This window comes from Ixodes scapularis, unplaced genomic scaffold (genome assembly GCF_016920785.2).
Source record: "Ixodes scapularis isolate PalLabHiFi unplaced genomic scaffold, ASM1692078v2 PGA_scaffold6__148_contigs__length_123643588, whole genome shotgun sequence".
Classification (NCBI taxonomy): Eukaryota; Metazoa; Arthropoda; class Arachnida; order Ixodida; family Ixodidae; genus Ixodes; species Ixodes scapularis.
This window is the reverse complement of record NW_024609881.1, coordinates 104,309,563-104,326,434: the sequence shown is the minus strand read 5'-3', so window position 1 is coordinate 104,326,434 and position 16,872 is coordinate 104,309,563. Positions and strand designations below refer to the sequence as shown.

At 39.7% G+C, this 16,872-nt stretch overlaps 1 pseudogene; it reads right to left on the bottom strand.

Moving 5' to 3' along the window:
* The window catches only part of LOC115322770, a 30,560-nt pseudogene extending 19,802 nt beyond the window's left edge, over positions 1-10,758 (bottom strand).
* Between the last annotated feature and the right edge of the window lie 6,114 nt (positions 10,759-16,872).

Here is a 16,872-nt window from a genome sequence, read left to right as displayed (position 1 = left end):
CATATAAGAAGCACATGATAAACTTGTAAAAACATTTTTTATAAGTTTCTTATATGGTTCCTATATATTCTTGTATATCCTTCGTGGTTCTTATATGTTTTTATACATACTGTATGATTCATATGTGTTTATCTGACAAAATAAATTTCTCATAGAAATGGCTTTTTCACTAGGGTGTTGCTTTTCGTTTGCTTTTGTTATTTATATTTTGAGCTGCCTCATTCCTAAACGTGTTGCTTCCTGTGTTTTAAAACTTAACAGGCTGCAAAATGTAACCTGTGCTGGTAATGCAAGATTGGAAACATTCTGAAATACCTTATTTTACACTAGGTTTTCCAAAATATATTAGCACTAAAAGAAAGCGTGCCTTTTTATTTGAAGAAACTTGCATTACTGGGAGTGCTTGATACGGAAGTTTATATTTTGAAACGGTGATTTTCTTCCACACGTGTAGATAACCGAATTCACGTACACGAAAATTACTTTCAACGCGCCATTCGAGCACCTGATAACGATGCCGACAGATGTGTGCGGTACGTGCTCCTAGCGTTTTCATGACAAGCAACAAGTGCTGCTTTGTTCGGGAACTCGCGATAAGCGCCGGCATTACAAATGTATCGCGGTTGGCAAAAACGAGTACGAATTGCTAATGCAAAACGGCAAAAGTGCTTATAAATGCTACGAGTGCTCCAGACACCGAGGATCGTCGTCGGATGGGCGGCCCGACAATGACAGCCATGACGCGGCCGATATATCGCGATTACGTACATCAACGGAAAATTCTGCATCTGAGTCGACGCCACCGGCCTCAACTGACTTTGTCCGTCTTCTGAATGCAATGGCCGCCAAGTTTGACGTCTTGACTGCGGAGGTGAAGAGCCTCAAGGCTGAGAACAACTTTATGCGCTCGGAAATTACCTTGTTCAACAAGAGAATCCTCGAGCGTCTGCCTTTGGCTATGAGACACCTAAGAACGTACGCCGCAGCCGCGGTATCATTTGCGTCCGTGCCGGGAAATCAGCCCTCGACGTCCGTGCCAGGAAAGCAGCCATTGACGTCTAAAGCGGTGAGCCGATCCACTGAGATCACGGATGCAGCCGTCGAGTCGCCCACCACCAGGGCGGGTTGCGATGCTCCTTCTGCTTCTACACGGGCGACTGGGGAAATATATGAAGCTGGTCCGGCCGGTCCTTGGATTGACAACGACAGCTTCGCACAGGTGCAGCGGAAACGGCGAACTCCAGCGTCAAGTGGGGCGGCGAAAACAGACAAGGTACTTGCAGCCCCTCGCAGACAGGTCACAAAGGCGCTTTTTGTGTCCAGGCTGTACCCTCCTACGTCAGTGGCAGTCATTAAGAGTTTTATGGCCCCCTTTTTAGCCAGCAAATCGGTGATTGTTACCAAACTCAAGCCCAAATTTGACTCGTACGCGTCGTTTCATCTCTCTGGTGACCAGTCAGTGTTCGACATTTTGTATAAACCGGAGTTATGGCCAGAAGGCTCTACCTTCCACCCGTTTATTGGTAAGCTGAATAGCTTACCAATAAGCCTTTAATAAGCCAATAAGTCTTTGTGGATAAGCCTTTAGCATCTCAAAATGTTAAAAACGCTCGAAGTGTACTACCAGAATAATCGTGGTTTGCGTTCGAAGTATTCTATTCCGAGTTTATTTCGAATATTCTGTCGAGCTGCTTGTCTAGTTTGTTTAACGGAGACTTGGCTCTGTGGCAAAATTTTTGATAAGTTATTTTCCCTCAGGTTATTCTGCGTATCGTAAGGATATAGACTACGATAGATCGGGTATGAAATTTGGGGGTAGTGTGCTTTTGGCAGTGAAGTGTGTAGTTCAATCCCACCGGAGGGTGGATTTGGAATCTAATGCGGAGTGTGTCTGGGTTGAGAGTCCAGCGAGTGATGGTTACAACTATATAGTTGGCAATTACTAATTCCCACCTTTGTATAATGACACAGCGCTCATTGAACACTTTGAGTCACTTGAGAAAACGGTAGATTTTACTAAGTATCGCGTTCAGATGTATGGCGACTTCAATTTGCCAGGGATCGACTGGGCAGCGGGTACCGTTTCTTTTACGGCAAGAGTGACATCAAAAAAAATTTACGTGTTTCTTTCATTTTTAAGCTTTCTAGATTTTTGTGAGTAAACTCACTTTTGAATTCTTGCAGAAATCTACTTGACATGTGTTTATCAAACGCCCCGCTTGAGATTGCGACTCGCGCTTTGAACCCTTTTGGTGCCTGTTGATACCTATCACCCTCCTTTTACTACGAAATTTTGCATATTGTACAGGCAAAGAGCAAACAATAATTCGGATGAATACTCGTATTCCCATGGAAATTTTCTTGGAATGTACCAATATCTGGAGCAATATGACTAGTCGGATGTCTTTAAAGATAGTGAAGTTGACTCGGTTACTATTAAAATGACCTCAGTTCTCAAAGGTGCACTCGAGGCGTTTATTCCGAAACAACTGGCGCGCTCCTCTCATTATCTTAGTTGGTTTTCAAAAGAATTAAAAATTGCATTCAGAAAGAGATTACACTATCATCGCATGTTTAAGAAATCAGGATTGCAGATATGGTATCCAAAGTTCAGTATATATCGTAGTCTGGTCAAAACACTTTACGAACAAGATAACCGGTTGTAATTAAATGGCACTGAACATAGTCTGACTAAAACTCCTAAGAAGTTCTGGCGCTTCACTAGACAACGTTCGCGGGAAAATCGACCAAATATCTGTCTTCGTGATGATGCTGGTTATCACTGTGTGCCAGGACAAAATGCGAATCGTATTGCTGATTTTTGTTTTTTTGTTATTCGCCGGCACAACAAGGTGGCGCTTTTAGGGACGTTGGTATCCAGTCTGGGGACCTTCTGCCTACTTTTAAGGTTGACGACGACGACATTTTAGAAGCCATAAGTAAACTTAAGCCTAAATTATCCACCGGCATTCGTGGCATACCTAGTTTTATTATTAAAGGTTGTTCCTCTTTTTGTACCTGTACTGAAGCATATTTTTAACTTGTCCCTAACTCAGGCTAAGTTTCTTGAGCTCTGGAAATACTCGGTAGTTGTTCCTGTTTTTAAACCGGCGATTCTACTTTAGTTAATAATTACCGCCCCGTTTTGTTGTTATGCGGCTTTGCGAAGGTTTTCGAAAAAGGGGTGCATAAGCGGATTTACTTTTACTTGAAAAGAAAAATATCTGAATTCCAGCACGGTTTTTCGAAGGGCAGATCCGTATAATCAAATTTATGCTCATTTTTGAATTACTGCGCTCCAGTGGTTTCCGGAAAAGGACGCGATTTTCCTTGACATGTCGAAATCCTTCGACCGGGTTAATCGCACATTATTGTCACAGAAGCTTGCCCTTCATGGCTTCAGCCCGCACCTCTGCGCCTGATTTTCAAACTATCTCGGTCATCGCCGCAATTCGGTTCGTGTTTCCGGTAGCTACTCCGATGGGTTTATTTCGAGTTCGGGTGTGCCAGAGGTCTCAATTCTGGGACCCATGTTCTTTCTTTTGTTTATAAATGACATTGTTTCTTGCGTTAAGGATGCCAAAATTCTTCTTTTCGCTGATGACATTAAGCTTTTCATAAATGTCCAGTCAGTATCTGACTGTTGCAGTTTTCACGATGATGTAGATTCTGTTTTTACATGGTGCTCCGAAAACTGTTTGTCAGTGAACCCACAAAAAACTGGGTCTATTGTGCTATCTAGAAAACGCGAGAGAATTTCCTTTGCGTGGACTCTTGGTGGCGTCCCGATTCCTCCCGAATCGTTTATCAGAGATTTTTTGCGTCTGTCTTGACAGCGCACTTTCTTTGAATAATCATGTTGTTACAACCGTAAATGCAGCGCCAAGAGTATTAGGTATGATTTCATGTTACTGGCGCCAATTTTCTGTCCCTTCACGTTTATTGCATTTGTATAAGTCTCTGGTTAGATCACGGCTCGAATTTTGCTCTGTGGTTTTGAATTCACTATTTCGCAAGCTATCGCGATTGAAAATGTACAGAAGCGAATGATTAGAATTGTCTATGATAGGTATATTAGAAAGGGGGTGTTTCTACCACTACGAATCATTGCTTCACAGGTTTCTATGCATAAACTAACTGTGAGAAGACAGTACCGAGATTTTATGTTTTTATACAAAGTTGTGTATGGTGAGGTAAACTCGACTGACTTATTGCAGTCTATTGACTTCCATGTTCCACCCCGAAGCATTAGGAACAACTCAACTTTTTACCCCTCCTGTACATCACCTGTTTCACCTCTTTTGAGGGTTCAAATTGATTTTAATAGTGCACATCAGAATAACTTTGGCATTTTTAGTGCACATCAGGATTTTATGCAGCAATTACGCGAATGGGTGCAATTGCCTTAAGCAGGCCAAATCAAGCCTTGTCCTAGATTTTTTTTTTTTGCTTCTGTTTGTTGTTAGTTCTTCTTTGATAATTTGTATTTTGTCTATATGTATAATACTTCACCCATGTTTGTGCACCACACAGTAGACCGCTAGGTTGTTTGTGGGCACTGGAAAATAAACCATTATTATTATTATTATTATTATTACTATTAAAGCAATGGATTGGTGCTTTGTGAATCTTTTAAAAGTGAATGTGGCTAAAACAAAATTGATCTGTTTTCGAAATCCGCGGAAACATGGTTTCGTAGACAAGCCGTTTTTCCTTCAGGGTATATTGTGCGACCCTTGTACTTGTGTCCCTGTTAAGTGAGTGGAGGCCACTAAGTACATGGGAATTTTTTTTTGACCACGACATGTGTTGGAATAATCAGATGGCATATGTATGTAGAGGGTTACGGAAAGTGGCCTGTATGCTTTATAATATTAGAATCTTTGTTTCTTTTCATGTTCGAAAAATTTTGGTTTATGCCCTGGCATACAGTGTACGTAGGTACGGGATTACGGTGTTCGTGCACAGTAGTGGACAGTGGCATGCTAAAGTGAACAGATTGTTGAAAAGTGTTTTAAAAAGTGTGGCGTGCAATTCAATTTTCACTGACAGCACGGACATTTTCAGTGACCTTGAAATGCACAAATTTTTCTCCTCTACTCCGACAAACAGTGATACTTCGTTATATTTGGACGAATCGGTTTAAGATTTTGCACGATCCGTCTCGCACGCTAAGGAAAACAACCCGTTCAAAACGGCCTCATCGCTTCACGAGGTATGGGATGAGAACCCGTGATTACTATGTTCCGGATATTTTCAATGATCTTCCTGAATATGTTTTCTCTTTCGACTCTAAAACTAAGGTTAAAAGATGGCTTCGTTCTTTTATGGTCGATTCAGTGTAGGTAGTCATGGGTGTGTAGAAGATCAGAGTGTTAGATACGTAGGTCAGGTGTGTGTTTTTTTTTCTCTTCTTTCGTTTCTGTTAATTTTTTAATTTTTTATTATTTTTTTTTTTGCGGTTTTGTTAGCATGCTGATGGTGAGTTTGATGAGTTCCAGTCCCACAAGCCATTTAGGATTTGACTGACCCGATTTTTCTCTGTAATGTGGATGTTGCAAATAAAATTATCATTAATATTATCATTATTGTTCCTATTATTATTATTATTATTACTGACATTTCGGGTGACTTTTTATATTTCGTGTGCCCATGTGAATGCATGATTTTACTCTTCCTTTTATTTTACAATGGTGGACTTGATCTTTCAAGCCTCTGTGCCTTTGATCAGTCCTGGAACTGAAATGGCATATTCGCACCACGGAATAAAACTATTATTATTATTAATATTATTATTATTATTATTATTATTATTATTATTATTATTATTATTATTTAAGGAGATTAGAACTATCTCAGATTGCAAGTTTCTACAAGAGGACATAAACTCATTTAGCAAATGGTGTTCACTGAACGGTCTCCTACTAAACAGCTCGAAAACCAAGGTCATGTCCTATAGTCGCAAAACGCAAACGACGTGTTTCCCTTACAGTGTTCGCTCGGACGTATTGTGCCGTTCTAGTGAAGTGCGGGACTTGGGAGTGCTTTTTGACTCCTCCTTGAGATTTGATAGCCATGTGGCTCGTATAAGTACCTGCGCCTTGCGCGCGCTCGGTATCGTTTGTCGAACGACTAGAGTATTTAAAAACCCCACAACGTTTGTAACCCTGTACCGCTCTTTGACAAGGTCTCAACTCGAATATGCATCTCCTGTATGGAATGGCAGTTGTAAAACTACCCTCCTAAGGCTGGAGCGAGTGCAAAACAAATTTTTATCTATTTATCGATATCGATATCTGCGAGATGAAACATCTCTATCAAAGGGTAACAATGTATTGGACGTCCTACAAATGAACAGCTTATATCACCGTCGAGAAAAGGCAGATCTGGTTTTCCTTTTCAAAGTCCTTCATGGTATGGCCGACTGTTCAGAACTGCTCTCACAGATATCTTTGCGAGTTCCTCGGACAGCGACCCGTTTGACAATGTATTTTTACTCTCCTCGAACGTTAAATATCTTGGACCCGATGTTTCGTATGTGTCGGGCATATAATGGCATTGGAAGTGATCTTGATATTTTTTGTGTGACTGAATTTGTCAGATCTCTCAGATTCTTGTATGGGTCTCTCTGAACCTGTCGGTGATTGTGATGTTATTATATATTATTTTAAGAAGGTATATTCGTTGTTGTGGTAGTCTTCCTACTCTGCGTTCGGACCCTGTGTTCCGTTCTTTCCTTGTTGTGTATATCGTATCTTTGTGTCAGCATGCGTTATATGTATCATATCTTTTACTCAATGTTTTGAGTTTTTTATGTTTTTTTCCTACTTTTTTGTAGTGTGTAAGTTTCGGTGTGCCAGCACCAAGACCGCATGGTCGTTCCTGGACACCTAATAAAAATTATTCTTGATTCTTGATTCTTGATTCTTGATTATTATATCCATCTCAAGCTTACGTTGTCACATCTCTCTTTAACCATTTCTACAAGGCTCTGCTGAACTGTGCGACAAGCATGCATCGCCACGGCTGTTGGATATCTTTTGAATTTAAGGTGATGCCTGATGACAGCAATTTCAAGTAAGTCTAAACAATTATGTGCAAACGCATATATTTGCTTCTCTACTCACGTACAGCTTCCACGCAGATCGGTATCGTATATTGTCATGTTAACCACCTTAGCTGCTTTATCAAACTGGTGGACTTCAATCCGGCAAATGGACCTTCCAGTGAGGGGTGTTGTCAAAGCCAAATCTAGCAATTTCATATCTTCCAAAACCTAAACAGAGTGGGTTTACTAAGTTTAATAATAATAATAAGATGAAGAAGAAGAAGAACCAATCAACCAACCAGTTTGTGTTTATGTTAGTGTTGAGAAAGAACCAATAGATCTTAGGGCTGGCACACTTAAAAAAACAAGCAAAACCACACACGTACAATCACACATACACACGAGTGCACGGGACACGGGTTCATCAAAACATACGCACATACACACGAGACATGGGTTCATCAATAATATTAAAAATAATAATAAAAATATTAATAACAATAATAATAATAATAATAATACATTTATTTGTGAAGGAAGAGCATAATCAAGGCAGAGTGTAGGTTCGCCAAAGCCATCGTGGGCTTGTGCAGCAAAACCAGCTATATAATTGCAAAAAAAAAAAATTGCCTGTTTTAGCTTAAAATAACTTCATTGTCACCTAGTTTTTACAGCAGTTCCAACTAGAGACTCACGCTCCCAACATAAAAAAAATATTTTTAAGTCAGGAAATCATAAAAAAACACACATGGTAGTGTTATATATATATATATAACACTACCATATATAACACTACTATATAAAATATATATCCTTTAAGTCAGGAAATTATTAAAAGCACACACCCACATGGTAGTAGCGTCAATTTTCGCCATCGAAGGCAACACAAAATCTTTCCCAGTTCTTGTGACACGGAGAATGTAGGTGACTTCCTTTATTGCCACAAATAAAAAATAAAAAATCACGCATAAAACAGAAAAAATGCCCTTGTTTAAAAAATGCTAGCAATAAAAACTAATGAAGAAATAATCACAAAAGTTCGTCGGTCATATCAAAATGTCGAAGCGCTTTTCTGAGCTTCTTTCCTTCAGGTAAAGTCACATAAGCTCGGGGTTAGGTAATTAAAAATTTGAGGCACATAGACCGACCGCATGTTCTCACCATACCGTGTATCGTACACAGGTACGAGAAACATCGATCTGTTTCGTAGTCTCTCATATTCGGACGAAGAGTTTTAAAATCATCCTTTCAGTAGTGCCCAAGCACGACTGAATAAAAAAAAAGATTGTATATTTGGCGTGGACAAAACCTTAAAGAAATCGTGATCAGAGAATGCAGGTTTTTACTCAACATTCCGTAAGATTCATTTTATAATTGTATTTATCATGCCTCACCACAATCCAGTGCATTTGCCAAAGACTGTTACGCCATATCGGAGTGTACCATAAGCTAATTAGTGAGATATATGTTTCCTGATAATAAGAGGTAGAAACGTTAGATATGACATGATATAATAAGCAGGAAACGTTTCTTAATTTGGAACAAAGTTTTCATAGTTGTAATTTCCAGGAAAGATCTGAATCGAACGGGATTCCTGGGTTCTTCACAGTGTATGAACAAGAGATAGGGACGCAGTGAGATGTATGCAGTAAGAGAAGAATATTTAGGTCACCAAATTTAAGCGGGTTGTGAAAAGAGAACCAGTTCCCTAGCTCTGAAGCACAGTCTTGGAGAAAACCCATTGCTCTTGAATATGAGATATGGCTCGTCAGCACAAGAGTATCATCCGTGTATTGATAATTGGTACAGTTTGAAACAGATAAACTTATGTCATTGACAAAAAATATTGAAAAGTAATGGTGAACAAACTGGACCCTGTAGAATCCCTGCATGTAAAGAAACGATGGGGCTTTGCATGACATTGATGAAAACAAGCTGCGATAGACCTTGGAGAAAATTTGTTAACAGAGATCAAATTGTTCCTCAAAAACCGATAGAGCAAAGTTGTTGTTTTCTATTCCGCATTACACCCGCAGTCACGACAATGAATGGCCAAGTGTCCTCATACTTCCCTGTTTACATTGTAACAATGTTCTCTTAACCTATCATTAAGACATCTGCCCGTCTTGCCTACGTATTGTTTACCACAGTATAGCGAGATGGAATAAGCAGCTTTTTTTGTACAATCAACACACCGAGTTTGATCCTTCTTTGTACACTCCAGAGGCCTTTCGGTAGGCTGATTGACATTTCTGCAAAGCTTAGACAACCTGTTCGGGGCAGAGAAGACCACAGTGAAATCTACCCACTTTCGAATTTTCATTAAGCCATGGGAAAACCTACGCAAATACGCGACCACAACAACCCTGTGTCACTTTTTAGGACGTTTTCCACATTTACACCGCGTTCTAATTTAATTTTCTTCAACAAAGCGCCTGAAACCGACGCCAATAGGTGTTCCGGATATTCAGCTGACCGAAGGCAGGAAGCTTGAGCATCAGAGCTCACCTGTGCTTGATGGAAGCAGGATTTCATCAGGGAATTTGTAAAGCACAAACTCACGATGCCCTCCAATTCTGCTAAAGGATGGAAAAGTACGAATGCTGCTGTGAAATTTATTATTCTTATCCTCTTAAACTGCGTGTCTTCACCTCACTTTTTTAAAGCATACAGACGATAGAAGGTTAAGATGGCAGGAATGTATTAAAAAAAATTCACGCTACATATGCAGATAATGAGGTCAACGTATTGACTTTTGCGAAAAGGTTGTGTCTTTCTTTTTTTAATGCAATATCTTAACAGGAAGATTCATACAGCGTGAGAAGGTTTGAATTATCACACCACATGTACCAGTACAGTACTGCAATGCTCAAGGTATTCAACGTCATCACGTGGTAGCGAAATACGAAAGCATGCGGGAACGATCATTAAAGAAAGAGAAACGGGTAGGTGTTGGAATTGAACGTTAGCAAGTCAAATTCTAATTGTTTTTAAAAATGTTTAGTTTTCGTTCTAGGTACACCTTTATGGTACTCAACATGGTAATCACGGGAAAGCCTCATTTCCCATATCTTTTACTGACCACATGCTAAAAAGACCACAATTTAATATATAGTGTAATTTTAAATGTTTAGCATATGTTTCGGTTGGAAAGTATCTTGATATCCACTCTAAGATATGCAAAAAAAAACTGGTGGCCCCTGACTTCGATCATGGCAATTCAGGACAAGAATACAAAATGTTTAATATACGACAACGCGTGCAATAATTGATCGCTATCAAGTTATTTGCCCGCTAACTGTTTTTTATTTTTTTGTTTTGTTTATTTACTTGTTCCAGGGTTGTATAAGTACGAAGATCACTTCTTTTGCAATAGCATTAAACTCTTTTTCGCAATTGAAGTGACATTTTAGTTACGCATATTAAGGGTATATGCTGCCTCACTTAATATAGAACTGTAAGTCGTGGTCTAGAATACAATTTTAATGTTAATATAATCTTCAAACACTCACCTGTAAATTTTGATACATGCAAAATTGTGCACTGTTGTATGCCTGTGGAAGGCTCATTCCTCTTGATATTTGAAATTCTGTAGCTTTTTCTCTGCATTCATTAGTTACATACTTAGACGGAACATCGGGAAAAGGCTTGGTGGATTGTACACCTATAAGCAACGCTATGCATAGAAAATTAACTTTCAGAAAATTCATTCCCATGGGACTGAAAACCTGACTAAGCTTTCTGAGACTACTGCTAGCAAACACACTTCTGCCTAATAACGGAAATATACTAATGCCGCAGTTATATATATTTTTCATGCCTTTGAAATGTTCATTCATTGACCTTAACTTGTCGGAAGCGGACATATCACAGGATTTGTCTGAAAAGAAAATGAGTAACCTATTGTGCTACGCTCACGGGCAGATCTTGACGTCAACGTTACGACTCCTGTAGGAGGGTGACCTTTCGTGTAAGCATAAAAAAGTTTAATACCAAAATTTTTTTTCAGCGTGCCAAGGGCTTAATTATCACCCCCAATGAGCCAAAAAACAAAGGGAGCGAGCATCTTGCCTGAAATGTATGAAAGATTTCATGCGCAACCATCTGGACGGGAAAAAGGTTTAAGCACTGCATTACTTTTTAGACTACGTATACCAAATAGTACTTCTGTGGCGTGCTTAGATGACTAACGTTAAGGGTAGAAATTTTATTTTAGCCAGATCATTTCCAAGTACTCGAATCGCTTGAAAAATATCTGAGTCGAGCGGTACAGTTTAAGTTTCTATCAGTCTGTCGAACCGAAAAAAATACGGGTTCGGTTACGGTTCAGGTTCAGGTAAATTTATTTTGTTCCCGTTCAGTTCCGGTTCGATTAATTCGATCCGCGAACCGGTTTGCGAACCGGTTCGGGGCGCTGAACCGGTTCGCGAACCGGTTCGGAAATTTTAAATGAAAAATTGCAACATCAAAATAAATTAAAAATAAAACATCTGAATTCAGCACATACGAAACGGGATACATCGTAGTGTAAGGCTCAGGGATTTCTACCAGGAATGGTTTCTTTATGTGCACTCAAAGGTTACCTCACCGACGTTTACGCATTCGGACTTCATCTAATTGGGTCCGACGCAGTAGCTGTAAAATCCGCCACCTCCTTACAAACCCACTTAGAAGTAGAACTCGCTAACTATCCCGCCACCTCGGCGTGTGAGCAATTGAAGTAACAGTGGGGACAAAATACAGCTTTTTTTTATTTGAACTAGCCTTCGGTAACTCAAATTAGACCCTTAAAGAAGTTTTCATTAAACAAGATACGGAATATGAAAAACACTTCACCGAACGCAACGCCAGAAGGACGTAATAGGATAAATATTAAAATAGAAGAGTTCGCTATGTCACAAATATGTTAGCTTTTAAGTGCCTATACGAAACCGGATGCATTATTATCAAACTCCACAGCCTTTTCTTTTCTCATTCCGATGGGAGCAAGCTTCAAGAACTCGCGCGTTCTAGAAACGTGTTATGAAATGAGCACACAGCAGCATTTAGGATTTACGAGGTTGTAGAAAAAAAAAATCCCGTGACGGCGATTTTTTTTGCATAGCCTTCCAATTCTTTTTCTTCCGTGCAAGCCGCGACTAGCACAATACTGGTTCCTATGTCAAGATTCATGGATGCAGCGTTTATATTCCTAAGACTGAGTGGAGAAGAAAAATATGTAAGCGAGGTGTGTGTTAGTTAACGGCACTTAAAAAACAAATGGCATTGATAGCACATTCATTGTCAACAGCGCGTGGCCGAACCGTTTTGACATGAGCCGGTAACCGTTATTGTTTTTCCGGTTCAGTTCCGGTTCGTGTTCATCACGATAACAATATAACGGTTCGGGTTCGGGTTCAGTTCCGGAAAAAATACCGGTTCGGTTCCGGTTTTCGGTTCGGTTCGGTTCCGGTTCGACACCCTGGTTTCTATAAAGGATCTTAGAGATATCCAGGCTCTGCATATTGTGACCCTCGCGGGAGAGTGAACTTTTCAATATAAAGGGTATATCTACAGGTCAAACATTACGCACTAAGACAAGCGCTCAGTGATCACTTCAAAGACAGCGAAACAGAAGTATAAGAAAGCCCGGGAGAGTATTGGGAATTTTGTTTGTGCGGTAAAATATTCGTGATTTTTAGCACTCATTTGGAGATCCCGCATATTAGAGCATGATATTATCTTATAATCTATGGATTCGGAATAACGTTCCTGAGTTATGGACTGACAAATAAAGCTCAGTGTCTGTAACTAGGTTTTAGCAAGCCCAACTTTCTGAAGTTGAAATGCTTCTAGAATGTCATGGACTAGTGGTAGCAGATTGACTTCTCGTAAAGGATTAGAAAATAACGTTTACAATAAACTTCACGCTTTCCAGAACAATGATCGCATATCTTGATCTTTCCATGATAGAAGGATATATATTGTGGAAAGTTAGTTTGTAAAAAGGTGAACAATATTTTTATATCACGCTCAACGTCCGGGTTATAAATGGCGTTTACCTATCGAAAATCACAAAAGAGTGACAATGAAGTACCTTAATGTCAACATTTATACACCGTAGAAAAATCCCAGCGAACTTAAGATATGTCAGAAAGGAGTGTATGACCTCTCACTAGAATGATATCAATATGGCATCAATAATGACAGATGGGCCTATTGGTACATGATTTCCTCTTGACAAAAAGCACTGCAAGACAGGGACAGAGTAAGGGAGACAACACAAAGCGGGACTTTTAACTAAATGTTTATTGAAACAACGCACCCAACTTATACACCCAATCTGGTTTCTCAAGCAAGAATTTAAATGCCTTGCCTGTTAGATGGACTGACGAGCCACTTGTGCATATGTCCTCCCCCTGCAATCTAATGTTGAATGACTCGTACAGCTCTCCTGAGATTTTGCTTCTTAGCTTTCTCATAATTTTTGTTTTTTTTCCAATCCCGGGCCGCAAGGGCACCTGTCGCAGTGAACAGCTAAATTGCCCGAGGGGGAATCCCTGACTAATAGCCTGTGCTATCTTTCCCTCTCTGTAACGTATCTGCCCGATTGGCCCAGGCTGGACAGTTTTTCCAGGGCCGAAAACACAACCGTCAAACCAAAGTGTGCCGCCACTCTTTTTTAGGTTTTGTGAGACCTTGTAGCTATAGGGTATAACAGCGGGTCGCACTCTTCTCCTGTGCTCCTGTGCTTCCTCTTTTTTTTTTCATCTTGAAAACAAGTGTTTCAACCACCACTTCAAAAAAACTATCAGGTTGACCCGATGATTTTAGGCTTGTTGCTAAAAACTTAAGCAAGCACAATATTATAAATGTTTATACATATACTTAGTTAAAGGTAACAGTAAAGCGAAGCAGAGTAATATCTTCGTTTTGAGTGTATCTTCTTGTCTGCAATCGCAATTTTGAGAGCGTATACCTATCACGCCACACGTTAATTTTTAACAGTATGTAGGCCGCTTCTCGTTTATCAAGCACCTTGGCAGCGCGGAAAGACACCTTCGCCCGCGCTAAAGCAATACCTCCGAGAAGACAAGGCATTACATCATTTTTAGTCGAATCCCGACCCCTCCCCAAGGGGTAAACACGCTGCAACTTGAAAAGAGTCACCGCAAAGCAGAAGACGCGTCCTTCTTGGAGTCGCCGAGTGCAAGCGTCGCACTCGTCCTGAGACGCTGCAATACGCGCCGGCGGCAATGCTGACGCAAGCTACAGGCGGTGTTGTGCAGATCCACTATAGTGATGGCGTTTGCAAAGAAAAGCGCAGGCTTTCTTTTTTAGGTGATGTTGAATGCAGTCGCCAATATTTGAGCGAGAATTAATGCATCCGCGGCGTCAACACTCGATCGGTATTTAAGCGTCCGAGGGCTCAAAAAAGCGCATCGTCTATCCACGAGGAGTCCAACAGGCATACGGACCTCGTCGAGTGCGTTTTTGAAGCTAGCTGTATTGTCTTTATCTGCTGCTGTGGTTTTGTTCAATTTTTTCTGGGTCATCAAAGACAAATACAAATTTTTACTCAAGGTTAAAGGAAAAGAAATAAAAACGTATATGACGAACAACTTTGATTGAGGAGGAAACGTAGTTCTCGGCATGCAGCTGCCTAGCGTCCAACCATATACGCGACCGAATTTGTGACGTGGTAAGTTGCCCCATCTGGAACTTTCGATGGCCGAATTAAAGGGGCGAAGAAGCACAATCTAATAAAATTGTCATAGAGATCAGTGCGTGCAATCTGAAAACCCACATCTAGGCGCTTTTTGCTTATTCACTTCTAATATGAAGGTGCTATCAATACTCACCGTATTTTAAATTCCCGTAGAAGAGGGAAAAAAAACATTATTCTGCTACACGTTATTTTGTGTGTTTTTTTTTTGTATCTCCACGCTAGCAACCACCCAAATACGTATTGTAAAAAATATAAGTATTTACGCAGTTACGTAGGAGTCGATATACCATTCGAAGACGTTCATAAAGGAAGGAGCAGTTTGCAAATCTATTTTTACCTAGGTGTAAAACAGCAACCAAGATGACTCAAATCAAGATCGAGATATTTACTTAAATCAAGAGTTATGTGATTTAAAAACAAATGACGCAGTAATTAAAAGAAATATTAAAATGATTTTTTCAGTAAGTACCATGATTTAAGTCATATCCGTTTTCCAATGATGATTTATATCAAACATTACCCACATAAAAAACGCCAAAATATTTCAGCTTGTCTAATATATGATGCTTTCCATGCTCAGTTGATTTATACTTGAATTAAAAAATCATACAGCCAGATATATTTATAGCGGGCTGGAAATGAGTTAAAGTGGAGCTCTTCTGGGAACATCGGAGTGTTGAACGGGCTTTCCTTCAACCTTCCACTTTGTCTGCCGGTTCCTTACGCCGTATTGCAAAAAAGTCAGAAAGCAAAATGAAGAAGCAAATGCCAAACAAATTTAATTTTCCAAAGAAACTCAGAACACGAAAGAAAATGAAAGTGAAGCTTTTTCACAGCATTTTTGACAGCTGTGTTTTGGAGATAATCTTTTTTTGTCTTCCTTGTTCCTTTTTTCCGTGAACCAATATTCTGATTTTTAAGCTGCATTTTCTCCGGAATAGCGGCTTTAAATAGTTAAGAAATGTTATTGGGTTGTACTTTAAATTCCCAGTAATCTTTCTGTTGCATTGTTTTCAGAGATAGGACAGGTTTTTAAATGGGGCAATTTGATTGTTCAATCAAATTGCTCATTTAAAAATACCGACATCCTATTATAAAGAATAACATTTTCTAGCTACAATCATTTAGATAAAACAAATGTGATTGATATGGTTTAAAAAAGAATTTTTTATGCTTTTTACTATGATTTTTACGCAGTTCTTATTTGTCGCAACTAAGCTCCAGACCAATAAATTGCCGATATCTGTGGCTTCACACAAAATGTTTTAAATCTAATTAAGTGACCTGGGTATAAATCTCTTGCGTATTTAAAATGTTTCTTTTTTAAAGTAAAAAAAAATCCCAACTAGCAAACATCGAAGAATTGAACCAGACTTTGCTTGCCGTTAGGGTTGTTATCAAGCTTAACATAACGCAAAGTTGGACTAGTTGGTACGTATTCATAATATAAACAACGGTATTCACTAGGACGAAGAAAGATTCGACAACACAAGCACTCACTGACAACTGACGGTTTTATATTCATTATATCAAGAGGAAACAAACACAAGAATAACGCTCCAATTAAAAGGCAATCAAGACCTTGTATGACACCTGCTTTTGGCGCCTTCACAACATTTTATCTAGTCATTGACGCTGTGCACACACCGCACCACTATCCAAAACTTCTGCCCCGCTGCCTAACAGCGCGAAGGGTGCTTGACTCATAAAGGTTAAAGGGATCAATTTTTGCAGCTTTTACGCTATCCAGAGAGGAGGTTGTTTAAATGCGCATCCTAGCTTATGAAGTTATTCAACTGTCTATTTTCACCAACTCTATTCCTGAAAAGTAAATCACCAATTATGCCATTTTCGAACCTTCAGCACGTTCGAATTGTAACTCGTAACTAAGATTCCGTGCTTTCTTGCTTTATTTTCCCGCGAATAGGATGTGTCTCGGTGTCTAGCATAGCTATCAAGTAGAAAATCGCTATTTACAAGGGCTCATGTAGAATAAACCTCGACAGGGTTACAGGATTCCTCGGCCTTCAGAGAACACGCCCCTGAACCGAATAATCGGATGCGCTAGGAGTCAACAATAAGTAAGGCTATATACTGCCACGTATGTCCGTGTTAG